Source organism: Gymnoscopelus microlampas (assembly GCF_963454915.1).
Source record: "Gymnoscopelus microlampas genome assembly, chromosome: 19".
NCBI lineage: Eukaryota > Metazoa > Chordata > Actinopteri > Myctophiformes > Myctophidae > Gymnoscopelus > Gymnoscopelus microlampas.
Window position 1 is genome coordinate 117482 of NC_139956.1, and position 18834 is coordinate 136315.

At 41.4% G+C, this 18834-nt stretch overlaps 1 pseudogene across 1 annotated transcript in view; it reads right to left on the reverse strand.

Moving 5' to 3' along the window:
- Positions 1 to 395: 395 nt before the first annotated feature.
- The window catches only part of LOC311035140 (protein furry homolog-like), a 40454-nt pseudogene continuing 22015 nt past the window's right edge, over positions 396 to 18834 (reverse strand). The window contains exons 20-36 of the transcript in view: positions 18329 to 18439; positions 17547 to 17701; positions 16873 to 16972; positions 16342 to 16510; positions 15231 to 15493; positions 13875 to 14015; positions 13018 to 13186; positions 12051 to 12155; positions 11346 to 11393; positions 10719 to 10852; positions 9830 to 9933; positions 9000 to 9182; positions 8181 to 8372; positions 6975 to 7105; positions 1428 to 1603; positions 1058 to 1152; positions 396 to 648 (exon numbers count right to left, since the gene is read on the reverse strand). The product of the transcript in view is annotated as a protein furry homolog-like (transcript). The remainder of the gene's footprint in view (positions 649 to 1057; positions 1153 to 1427; positions 1604 to 6974; positions 7106 to 8180; positions 8373 to 8999; positions 9183 to 9829; positions 9934 to 10718; positions 10853 to 11345; positions 11394 to 12050; positions 12156 to 13017; positions 13187 to 13874; positions 14016 to 15230; positions 15494 to 16341; positions 16511 to 16872; positions 16973 to 17546; positions 17702 to 18328; positions 18440 to 18834) is intronic.

An 18834-nucleotide genomic window follows, 5' to 3' on the forward strand; every position in this document is an offset into this window, starting at 1 on the left:
ACTGTTCTTGCTTTTGATTTATTTTATTTTATTTATTATTATTTATTTATTTTCATAATTGATTGTTTTATTATTATTTTATTTTATTTTTTAATTTGTATTTGTATTATTATTATTTTGATTACTATTATTTTTATTATAGCGTAACAGATGTAGACTGGTCTGGGATGGTGTGAGAGCCCTATATGTGTATGTTTTGTTGTTGTTGAATGTTACGTGATTGTTTTGTATCAATGTTTGTGTGTTGTGCCTGAGGACCCCCTGGAAGACGAGATGCTGCATCTCAAGGGGTTTATCCTCCAATAAAATTTTCAAATCAAACTTCTTTAACAAAATTAATGTTTGTGTTCCAGGAGCTTTGTCTGGAGCTGAGGTTCATGGTTCTGAAAAGACTCTCAGAGAACATTGTGTTCCAACCTGAAGCTGGTGTCTCCATCATGGATGTGTGTCTGTTTCTCATCCTCCTCCATCTTCTTCCGGTCGGCCTTCCGCTGCTCGCCCATCAGGCTGGCGCGGAGCGAGTTGCTGTGGCCGTGGCCGTAGTGGGCATAGTTGAACAGACCCCCGCTGCTCAGGTTTATCTGTCCCGTGCTTTTCCTGTTGGCTGCAAACTTGGCTCCCAATAATAGGTGATCGTGGGTAGGGGTCCTGCAATATAAACATTTAAGCAGTTTTTTTAATGAAAAATGCAACCTGAACTTTTATCTAGCCTTGATTCTCCCGCATGAGAGACCTTAATGTCTAACGCTCAAACAAGAGGCAATCCCTGCTTGGCCAGGGGAGAAATTGTGCCTAAGGCGGTGCTACTTGTCAACTAGTTAGGTGTCCTAACTGACACCAGGGTCTGTATGTCTCAAGGGAGACCACCTTCAGTGTACTAGTTACATGTATTAACACACTCTCCCCCATACAGATTGGTTAAACTAACATTTTATTTTTCAAAATAAGTTCTGGATTGCAGCTACCAGTTAGTATCTGCTTAAAACATTTTTCATTTGTTTAAAATGTCTCTCATACTGGAGAATTGGATATAGCTCTGGCTTTTGAGCAGACTTACTGTGCTAAGGCAGTGAGGAGGTCATAGTTCTTGACGGTGTCTGCCAGTGTGTCGATGCCCGACTCCAGGGTCAACAGCAGTTCTATTACAAAACCCTGAGGAGAGAGAGAAGAGCAGAGGTCATCCTATCAGATACAAACACACACACACACACACACACACACACACACACACACACACACACACACACACACACACACACACACACACACACACAGACCCTCACAAGGCTCCTAACACAACAGATACATTGCTTCACTCTCCATCCAGGCCAGAGAGGCACCTGTTTGCTCTCTGAACAGAAATATTTCATTTTAGACACATAAATCATTCAGCATGAGCAGCGTTTTGGTTGTGATGTTCTTCTTACCTGGGCCTCCTCTCCGGGGTCTCCTACGGTCTCCACCAGGCGTGAGAGGACGTCAGACAGCGTGGCGGCTTTCAGGGGCTGCTTGAGAGCCCGGAAGATCTGGAAGGAGCGGCCGGCATAGTGGCGAGAAGAGCACGACAGAGCTGTCTGGAGGGCTACTTCACTCAGCAGTGACTCTAGCTCAGGGATGTCAAACATACGGCCCGCGGGCCGGATCAGGCCCGCTAACTAGTTTAATCCGGCCCGCGAGATGATTTTGCAAAGTATAAAAAAAAAAAAAAAGTTCCAAAAATGTTTTAATTGTTTTTTGGCCAAGTCTACACCTGCAACCACACGTAACTTCCACTTTCCTCTTCTTCTTCCTCGTCTTTTGGTATTGTTTGTGTTGTGTTGGAGCGCCTCAGTGCGGCTGCAGAGTTCATGTGCAACCTCTTCCAGAGAGAGATAGAGACACTAGAAACTCTGCTGGAGACACAAAAAAAACTGTGTAGACTTGGCCCTTTGAAATAAAATGTATTTTGGCACTAAAAAAAAAAATCGGTAATCGGTAAGGCCTAACGGTAGGTAAACGGTTAATAAAATGTCTCCATTTGGCCATCCCTATTTGTGAAGTTTACATTTTCAGAATGTGCTTGTACTAACTAAGACTAAGTAAAGTAAACAAAGAAAACTATCTGAAGTTGTTGTTATTGTTATTATTAGTTATTATGCCATGATTTTACCGGTCCGGTACCGGTCCGGTACCAGTCCGGCCCTCTGGCCCTCTGGCCCTCCTCCATGTGGCCCCTGAGCTAAAATGAGTTTGCCATCCCTGCTCTAGCTGGAAGCCTGATGGGAAGGAAGCATACCCGTTAGTGTGACTGGTGAACTGATTAACAGTTTAATTTCACCATTATTTCACTGGCTAGGTAGATAGAAGTTGGCCTAATGAGAGAATGTTTAAAAAGTGGAGAGAGTGAAATCTATGATCTGAATAGTCATTCACTGAATCGTCATTTACTTTGGAAAGATGGCCGCCGTGGTGTGAGCAGGAGCGTTTGCTGAAGCCTCAGTCTGCACCCTTACCATCATTATTTGACCTCTACTACCTCTATTTTAGTCCTGTTTATTCTCAACTCTTACTTTAATAACCCAGTTCCTAAAGACTTGATCATATTATCGTAAGATAACCGAGCGTGCCCAAACTGATCTGACCCAGTCATGGATCAAACACTGGGATCCAACCAGACCATCTGGGCTGCCCTTCAGCAAATGAAGGCCGAAATGCTTTCCCATTTTGACACCAAAATGGACAAGATTCAAACGAGTCTAAACACTATTGAAGGAAAGCTATCCACGCTTGGTGACCAAGTTGAAGAGCTCGAACAAAGAGTCAGCTCTAATCAGGATAATATAACAGAACTTGAAACTCGGGTTAAAAAGCTGGAGAAAGATAACCTTTACCTGTTGGAGAAGGCCGACGAAGCTGAGAATCGCAGCCGGGCCTCGAACCTCAGATTTCTGCATGTTCCTGAACAGGCGGAAGGCCGCGACATCAGGGGCTTCATGGACCAGCTGATTCCACATCTCCTCGGCAAGGAGAACTTCCCGGCCCCCCCCCATCCTGGAGAAGATACATCGCACTCCAACGGCTCGACGACAGGACTCCACAGCTGGCCCGAGGCCAATCCTGGTGAAATTCCTTAATTTCCAGGATAAGCTGAGGATCCTGAGTCTTGCCCGGGAGAAGAAGGAGCTGGTCTTCAATGGTGTTCGCATCCATATCTACCCCGACTACAGCGCTGCTTTGCTGCAGAAACGCCGGCTGTTCGATCCAGTGAAGAAGAAATGCCTAGAACGGGGCATCTCATACTCCTTACTCTATCCTGCTAGGTTCCGAGTACTCATCGACGGTAAATCCACATTCTTCTCCAGTCCCGAAGACGCTGAGGCTTTCCTCCACGACACGCCGATGAAATCCCCCTAAACTGGTGATACATTCCGTTTTTCTTTTTCCTCATCTGGCTCATTATACAATGACTGCTTCTTTGTTTTGACATTTACCTGCCCTGTTGCAAACAGAACTTTTCGTTCAGTTTTGAGACTCATACTGACTTTGTTTAACTATTTTTTGCTGTAACGGCTTGTTGTTGCTGCTGGACGCGTGGAACGCCATTGCTATTTGCCGTAAAGCAGGCCGCTTAAAGTAAAGCAAGTGGCATCTGTTGCAAAATGTCGCAAATTTGCTGCCGTAAAGCAAGCGGCATCTGTCGCAAAATGCCGTAAATCCGATCTCTCACGATCTATATATATATTATTTTTCTTTTCCTCTCCTTCTTTTTTTTTTCCTTTAAACATTATTTCTCTCTTTGACCAGCTATGGGCAAATGGAGTAAAGTTTAAACCCATTGCCAAAATGAGTTTAATAAAAAATGCTCATATTGGTCTAGTTGTATCCCTATGAAATTATTCTCTTCATCTAGTGACAGTATGCTTACGGGTCAATGTTTATAGATCTTATCAAAGCAAATATTTTAGTTGCAGACATCTGCCCCAGATCACTGGTAAGCCCATACGTCATTCTAAACAAAGAGATAATGCCTGGGAAAAATATCGCTTGACAATTTGATCCTGTTGATTGGAATATTTACAAAAAGCTAAGGAACATATGCACAACCCAACAACCTAACTGATCATCCTTCTATAATCTGTAATGCATTTGGCCATCACTTCTCCTTTGTCTGCAGCCCATGACTGATTTTTGTTGTTTCTTATATTTACTTGCCCTGTTGCAAACAGAACTTTTCGTTCAGTTTTTGAGACTCAAACTGATTTTTGTTTATGCTGTAACTGCTTGCTGCTGCTGGACGCGTTGAACGCCATTGCTATCCACCGTAAAGCAGTTCGCTTAAGGCATAATAAAGCCAATGGGATAAAATGTCGCAAATTTCTTGCCATAAAGCAATAGGCATCTGCTGCAAAATGGCGTAAACTCGATCTATCTATATATATATATACTATTATTTATTTATCTATTTTATTTATTTTTCTATTTTTATTCTGTTAAATATACTTATATATATATATTTATTTTACTTTATTTATTTAATTTTATTTATTTATTTTTGACCTACTATGGGCAAAATTGAGGAAAATGTAAGCCCAATGCCACAATGAGTATTATCGAAAAGGGTATATTGGTCTAGTTATAACCCTGAATTATACTATTTGCAGACTGAGCTCTGCAGCTCCATATGGTTTTTGCTCCGCTATGTCTTTATTTTCTGTCTTTATTCTTGTTCTTTGTGTGTGCGTGTTCGCGTGCGTGTGTGTGTTGTGTGTGTGTGTGGGTGTGTGTGCTTGTTGCTCTCCCGTCTGCTGCTCACTCTACCTCCAGCCCTGTCAAATGTTTTTCTCATGTATATTCATGATGGATCCCTTTAACTCCTTTTACTTATGACTAATACCATGAAAGGCCTACATGTTATTCATGTGAATATTAGGAGCCTATTCCTTAAAATCGATCTATTACGGGCTTGGGTTGTATATAACAAACCTAATGTAATTACAATATCCGAGACATGGTTAACAAACAATATCACTGACAATGCCGTTCATCTGGATAATTATCAGCCTGTATAGTCAAAATTTTTGAAAAACTGGTTTTTAACCAATTATCAAAATACCTTAATGACTCCCACCTCCTATCTCCATTCCAATCCGGCTTCAGACCTAACTTTTCCACGACCACTACACTTCTGAAATTCACAAATGATCTGTTCTCCTCATTTAACGACAGTATGCTTACGGGTGCAATTTTTATTGATCTTACTAAAGCTTTTGACATGGTTGATCACTATCTTCTCTTGGACAAACTGTATGCTATCGGTCTCTCAAGACAATCTCTATTATGGTTCAACTCATATCTCCACCACAGACGTCAATGTGTTTCCTATCATGGCACTCAGTCAGACTTCATGACGATGGATAAGGGCGTACCCCAGGGCTCGTCCCTGGGGCCGCTACTGTTTTCTATTTTTATTAACGACCTGCCTACAATCTGCTCTAACACCCATATACAATTATATGCTGATGACACAGTACTGTATTTCCCTCACTCAAATATATCACAAATCCAGTGCACACTACAGGCTGACTTCGACTCTGTCCAGAGATGGTTTCATCACAACAAACTGTTGCTGAACAGAAAAAAGTCCGTCAGTATGCTCTTCTCTACCAAACCATTTTCCCTGCCTTTATCTCTTCACTTTTCAGATGGAACACAGTTGGAGAGAGTTGAGGAGTTTAAATATCTGGGCCTCTGGCTCGATTCTCAGCTCTCTTTCAAGACACACATAAACTCAGTGGTACAGAAAATAAACTTCAGCCTGAAAATATTATACCGGTCCATTAACTGCTTCACTTCTCAGATTAGAAAAAGAGTAATCTCACAATTATTATTACCAATATTAGACTATGCAGACATTATATACCAGAATACCTCGGATACAAACCTCTATCCCCTTAATGTAATCTACAACAGTCTTTGCCGATTTATTTTGAGGTGTCCTTACAGAACCCACCACTGTATCATGTACGAGTCGCTTAATTGGTTAACACCCGCATCTAGAAGACACTCTCACTGGCTGATATTTCTTTTCAAATGTATATACTTTAATTATCCTCACTATTTAAAACAATATCTACGTCCCTTTAGCTCACCATACAGCCTAAGAAATACAGAGTACCCTTACTTCATTATCCCTACCAGAATCGATAAAGAAGTTGGCCGACGTGCCTTTAAATATAAAGCCCCATCCGATTGGAACGATCTCCCCAGTTCCCTTAGATCTATTAACTCCTCTAATACTTTTAAAGCATCCATTTTTACACATCTGCAAATAACCTGTTCTTGCTTCTGATTGATTTCTGTTTCTTACAATCTATCCTGTGAATGAGTTATATACCGCATGTGCATGACTGAATTACGTGTATCTGCCTGGGCATGTCATTGCATGTTTACCGCATGTGCATGTATATAATGTCTGTAGCTCCTACTCCTGTTTTTGTTCTCTAAGCCTTACATGTCTACATTATTAATGCATGAAGTCTGTTAACTTGTTAGTATTCAGGCGGGGTGGGAGCGGCCAGTTTCAGGAGAGCATATGTCTTATGTTTGTGTTTTGTTTTGTCACGTTTGTTTTGTCCTGTTTATGTACAGCTTGCATGGATGTATCTGTTGTATTGTATCGTCCATTGTATTTCTTTGTATTTCTGTAAAGAGGACCCTCTCTAAAATGAGATGAAACATCTCAAGGGGCTATCCTTTCAATAAAAGGTACTATATAATAGTTATTCTTAGACAGGCAGTCGTAGAATTCGGTACTAAACTGATGTCACCCGTGCCCAAATTAGGACAATCCGAGCCCCTTTCACTTTCATTATAAAAGTATAGAGCATATGTGGACAAGAATTAGCCTAATGACAGTGTGCACAACAAATGTGGTGCCTAGGTCGGTCCTGCGGTTTGCGAGACTAGCTACGGACAAGACCAAGACCATATAAGACAATACTGACCTGCCGGTGACTGTTTAAACACAGTCACTACATGTCGGAGGAAGACGCTGAGCTGATCGGCGCTCTTGATGTTGGGGTTCTTGGGAGAGACGTCCTCGTGGTTCCACAGCGGACCGCGCTTCCTACACCAGACAAACACACACACACAACCCATGTTAGGAGGGCAGACAGCCAGACACACGTCACCACCCCCACCACCTCTATTATGAGTTTATCACGTACAGTCAAATCAAAACCATGTGTAACATATCAAAAGTCAAACCACACAAACGAAAAAGCCATGCGATGTGACAATACCAGATCCGTTCAGACATAGCTGTGAGCATGAAAGCAAACACACGAGTGGGATGAAGAAATTAGTCATGGTAACAAGGATGATGATGATGATGAACACTGACACACCAATATGTTAGTCCCAGGCATGGTTATTATAGGAAACCGAAACTAAGTATAAAAAATATTTGTATTAACCCATTAAGACCTGGAACTGTGTCATTTTTAGATTTGAGCTAAAAAGCATTATTTTACACTTTGGGCTATTCAAAAATAGCAGATATACAAGCTCATAGCGCGGCACCGAGTGCCGCACTACGAGCTTGTAGATCTGCTATTTTTGAAAAATCGTGAAAATGTGTGCAAATCTTTGAATATATATATTTTTAAAGCGAACATTTTTTACTCAAATCGTTGCTTCTGGGGGTCCCTGGAACAAAATATTTTGATGGGGGTCCGCGGCCAAATACATATAATTTTGGGGGTCCTTGACATGAAAAAGATTGAACACCACTGATATAGAAACAAACATTTTTCAGAAAACTGTTGAGATTTAGGAGACATGTAGAATCGGCTTCATGTCTCAATGGGTTAACTGAAACTAAAATAAAAACAATCTGAAGGCTAACTCCAAACTAAAATGAATTACACAAAACAAACTAAGACTAACTAAAACTAAAATTGTAACAAAATCATCTTCATTTGAGTTTTTCCAGCGTTCATGAATTCTTTCATCCTACCTTTTTTCAGCTTCTATAAAACAAGGCTTTCCTCATAATCTCTGAAAAACTAGAACTAGCCAATTCCTAAAGCCAAAACTAAACCTTCTTATTACACGTGTGAAACGAACTAAAGCTCAAACTGAAGTCCACTCCGATACGGTCTGCTGTACTCTCAGCGGCCGTTATGTGTGGCCGTTCTCACCTGGAGGTGACAAACTTGATGAGGGCTTCTCGTCGGTGACGTCCACCTCGCTGAGGAGGGTGGGGCTGAGGTGGGACAGAGTCGCAGCCCCCGTTCCCAGGCTGATGCTGGATGAGGTGGAGCTGGAGCTCAGACCCGAGTCCGTCATTGGCGACGGCTGATGCTCGTGATGTGGCATGAAGTCCTGCACTCCTGTATGGGGGAGAAAAAAACACACACGTCACAGCCAGTGATGGAAGAAGTACTCGCGTGTTTTACTTTAGTAAAAGTATCAATACTGCAATGTGGAAATACTCTGTTACAAGTAAAAGTCCGGAATTCAAAATTTACTTGAGTAAAAGTACTGTAGATAAGTATTGGTGTCAAAATGTACTTTAAGTACCAAAAGTGGAAAGTACTCATTACGCAGAATATCCCATTTCACAAGTTTTCAAATGTATAAATTGTAGAAAAATCTTTTGAAAATAGCAGATGTATATAGGGCTGAAGTGGTTAATGTATGTTTTGTAATTATAGTCAAAATCTACAAAGTAACTAGTAACTCGTTTTCAAATAATTGTAGAGGCGTAAAACTACAATATTTGCCTCTGAAATGTAGTGCAGTAGAAGTAAAAGTACTGAAAACTGGAATTACTCCAGTAAAGTAAAAATACCTCAAAATTGTTGTTGGTGAAATAACATTTCCTTACATTGTGTGAGACACTCAGTGAGAGAGCTGACTTTTGCTGCCACCTAGTGATCTTGCGACGCAATTACAAAAACAGTACACTTTTACTCCTCAGCAGCTAATGGAGCTGCTGTCAGCTACTGGAGCCTGACCTGTGAGGTTGAACTCGGGGGTGACGGGCTTCACAGTCAGGACTCGGGGGTCGTTGTACTCCCTGTTGCGGAGCAGCACCGTGGCCAGGGACTGGACACTGCTGTTTGCTCCCTGCACGACCAACAAGTGGAGCAGTAGGCGCTTGCAATGCTCATAGACCTCTGGATGCTGGTGATCAAACCCTGGAGGGAGAACGCAGGCCAAAGTGTCCGAAAAGTCACCATGACAGGTTGAGTACAACTCGTTCTCGTTGCTTACATACTAAGCAATAATAAACCACAAGAGGCCATGGTTTACCATGGATTTTAGGACAGCGAAGGCATGTGGTTATGCGAAGCAGAGGGCCTAAAAAAGAAACATTACCTGTTCCAAAATCACAGCAAATAACGGCCTCACTTATTGTTTCTCAAAAACGGTTACCAAACTGGTAACACATCTCAATTAAAACGTTTTCAAAACAAGAATGATTTCTACAAGAAAGCAATCGCTGCGACTGCCTCCACAAACAAGGAAGCTCCTGTGTAAATGCATGGAAGGTACTGAGTGTACGCCTTTTCAGTATCTGCCTTGATTTGTAAAATTAACAAGGCAGATAATGGTGCGCAACAGGTGTGTTTACCTATAAAAATGGCGTGCAACAACAGGTGTGTTTACCTATAAAAATGGCGTGCAACAACAGGTGTGTTTACCTATAAAAATGGCGTGCAACAACAGGTGTGTTTACCTATAAAAATGGCGTGCAACAACAGGTGTGTTTACCTATAAAAATGGCGTGCAACAACAGGTGTGTCTACCTATAAAAATGGCGTGCAACAACAGGTGTGTTTACCTATAAAAATGGCGTGCAACAGGAGGTGCAGGTAGGCGCTCCACTCTACTTTGACCCCGTGATCCACAATGAGGTCCGTAAAAAGGATGACAGCGATGTTACACCTGGAAAACAGAGAAAAAATGCCGAATTGACAGCGGGACGCTGCAGTTACAGTATGTGACAGTGAGAGAGGTTAAGGACGGGTGTCGTGTGTTGTACTTAAGGAGGGGAACAGTGTTTATGTTTATTAAAGGATCCCCATAGACATATGAATGAGCCTTTAGTCTTCCTGGGGTCCTGAGCATAGCAAAGACAATACAGACATACATACAATACATACAACTAAAAATACAAATTAAATTATAAAATAAATAAAAATGAATAAATTAGTACAAAAAGACTTAGAATTAACATTCTAATTCCAAAGTCCAGTCAAATTAAACAAATACACAAATTAACAGTTACATACTTGGCAAGATATCTCTTAATATATATTATTTATTTGTTTGTTTTTTATAAGTTATTTTGTTATGGATTGTAGATAAGATGTTTGTGTGTGTGTGTGTGTGTGTGTGTGTGTGTGTGTGTGTGTGTGTGTGTGTGTGTGTGTGTTGTACGTGAGAAGGGGAACAACAGGTGTGTGTGTGTGTGTGTGTGTGTGTGTGTGTGTGTGTGTGTGTGTGTGTGTGTGTGTGTGTGTGTGTTACCTGTGTAGGGGAATAGAGCGTGTGCGTTTGTGGTACCTGTGCAGGGGAACAGTGTGTGTGTGTGTGTGTGTGTGTGTGTGTGTGTGTGTGTGTGTGTGTGTGTGTGTGTGTGTGTGTGTGTGTGTGTGTGTGTGTGTGTGTGTGTGTGTGTGTGTGTGTGTGTGTGCGTGCGTGCGTGCGTGCGTGCGTGTGTGTGTTACCTGTGCAGGGGAACAGCAGGGGTGTTGGTTTCATGGTTTCAGGCAGCCTCCAGTAGGAGGGAAGGGCAGAGGCTCGGGCCGGTTGTGGTCCATCACCTTCAGACGCCAGTTGGCGTACAGAGGCATGGAGTCACCTTGAAAACACACACACAAACACACACAGGTCATTATCACACATGATGGTACACTAGATCAACTCTAGATGTACCAATATTTCATGGAAATTTGTAATGGAGCTTTAATTTGATGAGAGAAAATGTGGTGCTCCTATATAATATATTTGTATATATATATATATATTAGTGTAGACATATATAACAGGCCCCTAATGCCAAATCAAATGGGTTCAGATCTGTTCGTCTGATCCAGACTTAAAAAAACAGATGAGATGTCCAAAATCACCCTTGTTAAAATGGGCTGTCCAGACAAACCAGATATTTCATTGTGATTATCATACAAAGTGATGTCTCCTTGTATATAAAGTAGATTCCCCATCTAGAATGGTTTGATTCTGTTTACATCTAAGAGGATGCAATGAGATCTAGGATATATCAATATAAAGCAAAAATGACAATTCTATAAGCTTGCAGCATAAAGGGTTTAAGTGGTTAAAGTGTGTGTTCGTACTCTTCTCCTCTTCGTAGGAGCCTCCAGGCACCATCGCCGTTACCGTTACTCAGGATGTGGAAAAAAGAACCTGTGTTCCAATAGATCCAATGTAGTTATCATTTAGTCACAAGCTCTTTTCATTGGTTCAATATTTATAAAACCACACTATAATGGCAAAAATAGCCAATCTACAAGCTCTACAATGTGTCGCATCACGGCACGTTGTGAGCTTGTAGATAGGCTATTTTTGCTACTTTTCCGTGACACTGTAGTGTGAAATATGGAATGAAAATACCACAGAGAAACACGATTTCTGCCGACAGCAATGATGTAGAAAAAAGGATACATCTTAACAGGCAAGCAAAGGACATCCATTGACTGAGAACACATTTTCAATTTACGGTGACTTGAATTTAAAGTGACCTCATGGCTCCTGATGCCTCAAAAATGTATCTTTCATGTAATGTAATGTCAGCTGCGTGAGTTATGGCTCAAACTCACCCTGCAAATTAAATCGGTGAGTTAAATGTTGCTCTAGTGGAATTATCACCCAATTACAATTTAACCCAAGCCACATTTGAGAGCTTTATTCTAGGTCATTTGGACTGCAAGGTAAGAGCAACCCAGTACAACACCAAAAAAGTAACTGCATGTGAACAGCAAGTATTTATGGCAGATAAAGGGCAAGCGTGATGCTGGTACCAGCCTTAAAAAAAAAAGGTCAGTGGATGTTTTTGTACCTGTCCTCCATATTCGGGTCTTTGATCTTGCTGTGGTCGTGATGACCGTCATTTCCTGGCACCATGGTATTGCTGCTGGAGGTTGTTCCTGAGAGGACAGATGAGAAAATGCACTGTCACCACCAGCAAGGAATCATTGTGTATCATTTCTGACAGCGTGGTGAGTCCTGGGCCAGGTTGCACCATCTCATACTAAGTTGAAACGCAGCCTAGATCTAGCGTAAATGACTTGCAAGTAAAAACTTACATTACTAAAATAGTACAATTTAGGCATTTAGCAGACGCTCTTATCGAGGGCAGCGTACAAGTGCGAGACCGGAATAAGTGGAGTAAACATGAGCTCTTATCAGTAAACAAGGTAAATAATGACATAAATAGAGTACAGAGATAACAGTGTAGTGCCTCAGAGAAACTAGGATACCGGGTAAACAACAAACCAAGCATCGGTCTTGATAACATGCTATATAAATCATTCTTAACATTTGTGGAAGAGAAAAACTAATCTATGGAACAAAAACATGAGAACACGTGACCAAGATATGTACTAGCATCAATCATAAGAAAGGGTGGCAAGAAGGGGTACAGGGAGAGTACAGTGCTAGGAGTTGAGGAAGTGAGTGACTGCAGCAGAAAATTGCGAGTGAGTCGGCAGTTCTGACTGCAATGGGAAGGTTATTCCACAGTTTGGGAGCCAAGAAGGAGAAGAGTCTAGGACATTTTAGGGAAGGCTTGTACAGCAGTCCTGTGTTAGCTGATCTAAGTGAGCGGAAAGGGTTGCAAGGTTGGATCATGTCTCCAAGGTATGGAGGTGCCATGCTTTTGGTTGCCAGTGTTTTGTACTCAGGTGTAGGCAGCAACCGGAAAACAATGAAGGTAGCAGAAACGGTGGAGATATGTGAAAGTATTGGCTGGTTGAAGACTAGAGGTGCTGCAGCATTCTGGATCAGTACCTGAGGTGACTGAGGGAATCTTATAGCTGGAGGTGATACGGTAGTAGGGTGGGTTGTCCATGTGAGTGACGGCTGAGCTCACAGGGTCCGTCAGCTCCAGCTCACACATCAACTCCTCCAACAGCTGCATAGTCTTATCTCTGCCCAGGTACACCACCACTCGCTTCACCTGATGACCAACAAAAAGCACTCATTATAGGGTGATATGGAACTGTTAGTGAATAGGGTGCTATGGAACCGGTAGTGATCACACTGTATAGACCTATTTAGATGCCCTTTAATAGTTTGAAATCACCCGGATCAAGGTGATACACTGACAATGGGTGTTGCTAGTTCTGCAATGCTACATGTCTGTAATTAAAACATTTCAAGACATCACTGCCTTGTGTTGGTTGTGATGCAAGCTTTGCAGCCACTTCAAGGAGACTTCACTTTACAAACAACAGGAAAATAACATATTTTGAGTGATTTAGTGATGATTTTTGGTGGCAGGGGAACACATTGGAGGCTGCCAAATATGTAAAATGCATAATCGTTGGCACTCTAAACTGAAACAGTTATCTAGATCTTTGTTAGTCACATTTGCTATTGTTGGTAAAGATGAGAAAGAATTAGATCTTTGTCCAATTTGGCCAGAATTTCCCTTGAGTGTAGCCCAATTAACAGAGCTGGATTTCTGTTTTTACAAATCTGTGCATGTGCTAATGTCACAATCTCACTGGATATTTAGAATAATCCTAATACCATAACAAAAAATAAAAACTGACTTAACTGACTTATTTCCATAACCCATGCATGTAAATGCAGTCACTGTATATATGGGGCTATGGCTGTACAGTGTATACACAGTGACTTACATAGGGCAGAAGGCTGGGGTCACTGTTGACGCCCGACATGCTGATGAGGAAGTGCAAGATGATCTTGAGGTTCTTTGGCCAGCTGTCTGCCAACGTGGTCCACACGTTCTCTATCTCCGACCAGGCAAACTCATCCCCGTACTAGTAGGAAACACACACCACACATTTAATGTCATGCTTATTTATATTTCCTTATATTCCCTCATCCCCATCACCCACTCACATGCATACACGGACACACAACACAACTGTTAATAATCATGTTAAGCATGTATTGAAGCTGTAAACAGGATTTAGGCAAAGTGTTCCTTTAATCGCTACGCTGTATCCAACTGCTTCAATAACAACGCATCATTTTCTCCTAAATCTCTCATTCTGAAAGTAAACAATAGGAGCTGCTTTTGTTGGCAGTCGTTTCATACGCATCCAAACACGTATCACTCTTTCGCTTTGAGTAGGCACGATAAGAAATTACCGGAAGAAATCACAATGACACATTGTAGCCAGCAGCCTTCTACCTGGATCAATCTAGGCATGCAACAAACTCTTTCATTCTGAGTAGAGATGTATCACTCTTTCGCATTGAGGAGGCATGCATCAGTGTTTTACTTTGAGTACCCTGCCCCCAAAACACACACAAAACATTTCTTGTTGGATCTGAACGAATCACTTCTATTTCAGATAAAGTGTAAATCAACTTGAATTATAAAGGTTAACGATAAAAAGTGTATTTATTCTGTAAATCAGTGCAAAGATTATGATTAAAGTTTTTTCTTAGCATTGTATATAAATATATTGATAAAGGTTATTATTAACCCATTGAGACCTGAAGCCGATTCTACATGTCTCCTAAATCTGAACAGTATTCTGAAAAATGTATGTTTCTATGTCAGTGGTGCTCAATCTTTTTCATGTCAAGGACCCCCAAAATTATATGTATTTGGCCGCGGACCCCCCATCAAAATATTTTGTTCCAGGGACCCCAGAGGCAACGATTTGAGTTAAAAATGTTCGCTTTAAAAAATATATATTCAAAGATTTGTACACATTTTCACGATTTTTCAAAAATAGCAGATCTACAAGCTCATAGCGCGGCACTCATAGCGCTATGAGCTTGTATATCTGCTATTTTTGAATAGCCCAAAGTGTAAAATAATGCTTTTTAGCTCAAATCAAAAAATGACACAGTTCCAATGGGTTAAAGTGTGTTCTCAATATTGTATTGTGAGAATATTTACCTGAATAATCAAATACAATAATAAGACAATAATACAACAATATATAATAAAATACAATAAAGTTTATGACTGGAGTTCATTGTAAATGTGAGTGTGTGTTGGGGTTATCGGCCTTCACCTTGGCGGTCATGAACATGAGGTTGTTGAGCACCATGGTGGTGGCGTGTGGCGAGCCCCAGCCCTCGCCGCGAAGCCACCGTCGACTGTTCATCATCATCATGTCGCGCTCGTGCGCGTCCTCCTCGTCGCCGGCCGACTCCTCGCCGCGCCGCGCCGCCGGCTTGAAGTCCACCAGCTCCACGTTGTTCATCCATGGCAGGAGGTAGTGCAGCATCACCTGTCGACCGCCAGGGTGAGCCGTCTGGATGCGCTGGCTCACCTCTGTGGGTACAAAGCCACAAGCCAGGGAGGAAGCAAGTCAGGGCAATGGCCAAAACTTTAACACAGTGGCTTGCACAGACATTTTGAGGGGCAGGTGCTCAAGTAAATTATCCTTTTTTTTTTTTACTTGGTCTGCTCTTTTTTCCCTCTACACCTATTCCACTGTGGGCTTGTAGATCGGCTATTTTTGGCTAAAGTTCTCCTCAGAAAAGGGATGCTAGATTTCGAGTGGTTATGTTAAAAAGAAAAATCATCACATAAAGATTTGGTGGAACCCCCTGTAGTAACTCTGAGGACCCCCTGTTGAAGACCCCTGCTGTAAACTAAAAAAAAAAACTTTTTTTATTTTTTTAAAAAGGGCACTTCTGGTCAAGAGGGCAAAGGGCAGGTGCTCTAGCACCACCTAGAGTCTATCTGTGCACGTCCCTGCTTTAACACCCACATTTAGCTGGACTGTCCAGGTTTTTCTTTTTGTAGCAGGGCCGGAGAGCAAATGAGGTTTCCATCTCAGTTCGATATCCCTGTCTAACTATATTTTGATTGATTGATAGCTTTTAACAGAGATTTTAATTGATACCTTTTAACAGAGTTTTTTGTGTTCTCCTTTTAGCTCAAATGTCTGACTGTACCTCCTGCTGTTTACATGTCTGTCATATAGTAAGTATTCAATCAATACGTCAATTATTACATTAATAATGGTAGCAATATACGTAAGTACTTCTCAAATATAGCATATGTATTGAAAGAAAGAATCAATTCCTAATCTAATTTCTATATCTGCGTTGCTTATCCTTTTAAAAGGCGCAATCCAGGATCGTTTTTGATGAGTGTATAGTTGTGTGTGAGACCTGAGAAGATGGGTAGGGTGAGTTCTGGGTATGTCCTGGCCAGTTCCTCAGACAGCTGGTAGTAGGACACAGAGTAGAGGTGTGGCAGGGGTGAGGGTGGTGTCAGAATCCCATCTGTCCTCTGGATCTCCAGTTTGTGGGCATAACGGAAGAGCTTGGGCTCCAAGATCTGGATTTACACACAGCAGCAACAAAATGTGAATAAAAACTGCAACCTCCTGCATTTCATCGCTATGTGATGAGTTGTTTAAATGTGTTGCATTGATGTGACTATTCTAATATACGTTTCTTCCCTACACAGAGAGGGGTTATCTTCCTGAACCCAGTGCTGCTTTCCTCTCTATCCGGTGAGGTTTTTACCACCGGCAAAGATTTGTTTTAAACTGACAGTTTGTGTTAAACAAAGTTCTAGATGTTTATAGTGTTATTGTAACTGTGTTTAAGACAGAAAACATGCAGTACAACAAAGACTGCCAATACTGCCCAATGAACAACACGCTGCGGTTGAAATAATAAGTGTGCCCGACTGACCTGCAGCAGCTGCATGGCAACTTGGTAGATATCCCTGGATGAGTCGGCCGCCTTGAACAGGATGAGGTTCAGCAGCACCACAGTGTCAAACTGGTAATCCCTGGAGGGGAGGACAGATCACAGCCAGTCAAATGCCAAGATATTCACAGTCTGTACAATGAGTCCCACTGTGACGTGTGTCACCAGCAGTGGTGGAAAGTAACTAAGTACATTTCCTCAAGTACTGTACTTAAGTACAATATTGAAGTATTTTTTTTACTTTACTGGAGCATTTCCAATTTTTCAGTACTTTTACTTCTACTCCATTACATCTCAGAGACAAATATTGTACGTTTACTCCACTACAATTATTTGAAAACTTTAGTTACTAGTTACTTTGTAGATTTTGATTATTATTACAAAACATCAGCCCTATTTGAACTTTCGATTTTTGAAAATAGCCGATCTACAAGCTCACAATTCGTTGCGATGCATTGTGAGCTGAAAACTTCTTCTGCATAATGACTACTTTCTACATTTGGTACTTTAAGTACATTTTGATGCCAAAACGTTTGTACTTTTACTCAAGTACATTTTGAATAACAGACTTTTACTTGTAACAGAGTGTTTCTACATTGCAGTATTGATACTTTTGCTTAAGTAAAACATTAGAGTACTTCTTCCACCACCAGTACCTGTTGTGAAAGACGTTGGCAATGGCTCTGAAGCAGCCGGCGGCCACGCGCCGGGAGCCTGTGTAGCAGCGGTCCACGGCCCAGAACATGAGGTTGCTCTGGTCTGGGTTCAGCTCTAACAGCAGCATCACGGCCTCACAGCCCAGCTGGTGCACCTAGAGGACGGGACCACAGCGCAGAGGAGCGTATTGGTAGCACACAATACACCACAAGACAATAAAACATCATCCGGTGCTAATCAGTAGCACACATACTGTACACACACCACAGCACAACAAACATTGCCTGTAACATTCACAAATACAAATGCACCATAGCACAACAAACGTTACCAATAACATTCACTAACAGGTACACCACAGGATAAAAAAAGTTCCCAGTAACATTCAGTAACACATAAAAGTTACTTGTAACATTTTGTGCTGTAATTGTTTTCCATTTACTCCATCTACTATCTTCTACTATCAGAGTTAAATTAACCCTCAGGATTTTACTGAGTAATTGAACAACACTTTTCAAATCCTAATAAAAAAAAAAAAGAATCAAGGTCAAATTTGATCACATCTTAGATTAGAGAAACCTGTCTGCGCTGGAATCAGTATCATTCCTGGTAGGATTATGAATGACAACTTCTCTTGTACCAACCCCTCACTACTTCTAGCCAACCGGAAGCAGCATTTACACATCAAGATTCCAGAGTGCTACTGTAGGACAGGTATTACTGTACCTCCAAGCTCAAGTCATTGACAGTATAAAAGGAGAGACTGTGTGTAGGCCCTTACCTTCCTGTCCTGTGAGTCCAGGATGTTGTCCAGCCACTTGTAAAGGTATCCGTCAGACGAGAGACCCACGTTGTCGGCCACCGGTCCACAACATAACACTGCAGACATGGCCTGGCAGAGACACGGTTAGTTGGTACATCGGAACTACCATGTACAGAACATGTGCATGGTATTTAAATGATCTTTACATCAGGGCTGCATGATTTTATGATGTTCATTTTAATCATCCTTGTGATATGAATGAACTTGTGTGATATACACATTATGTCAGTATAACAGACGTCATCGCAACTCATGTAATTTGTCTCTAGTTATCTCTACAAACAGAACAATCCAAACAGACCAAAGATAAGAGAAAAGACAAAAAATAAACTAAAGAGCGCTATGGATGACGATGTGAGCAATAATATTATGGCACCGACTAACTACTTCGATACCTTCGAGTACAGAAAAATGCATTGTCATTCTGTACCAAATATCAATATCTAAAGCCTAATTTATGCTCT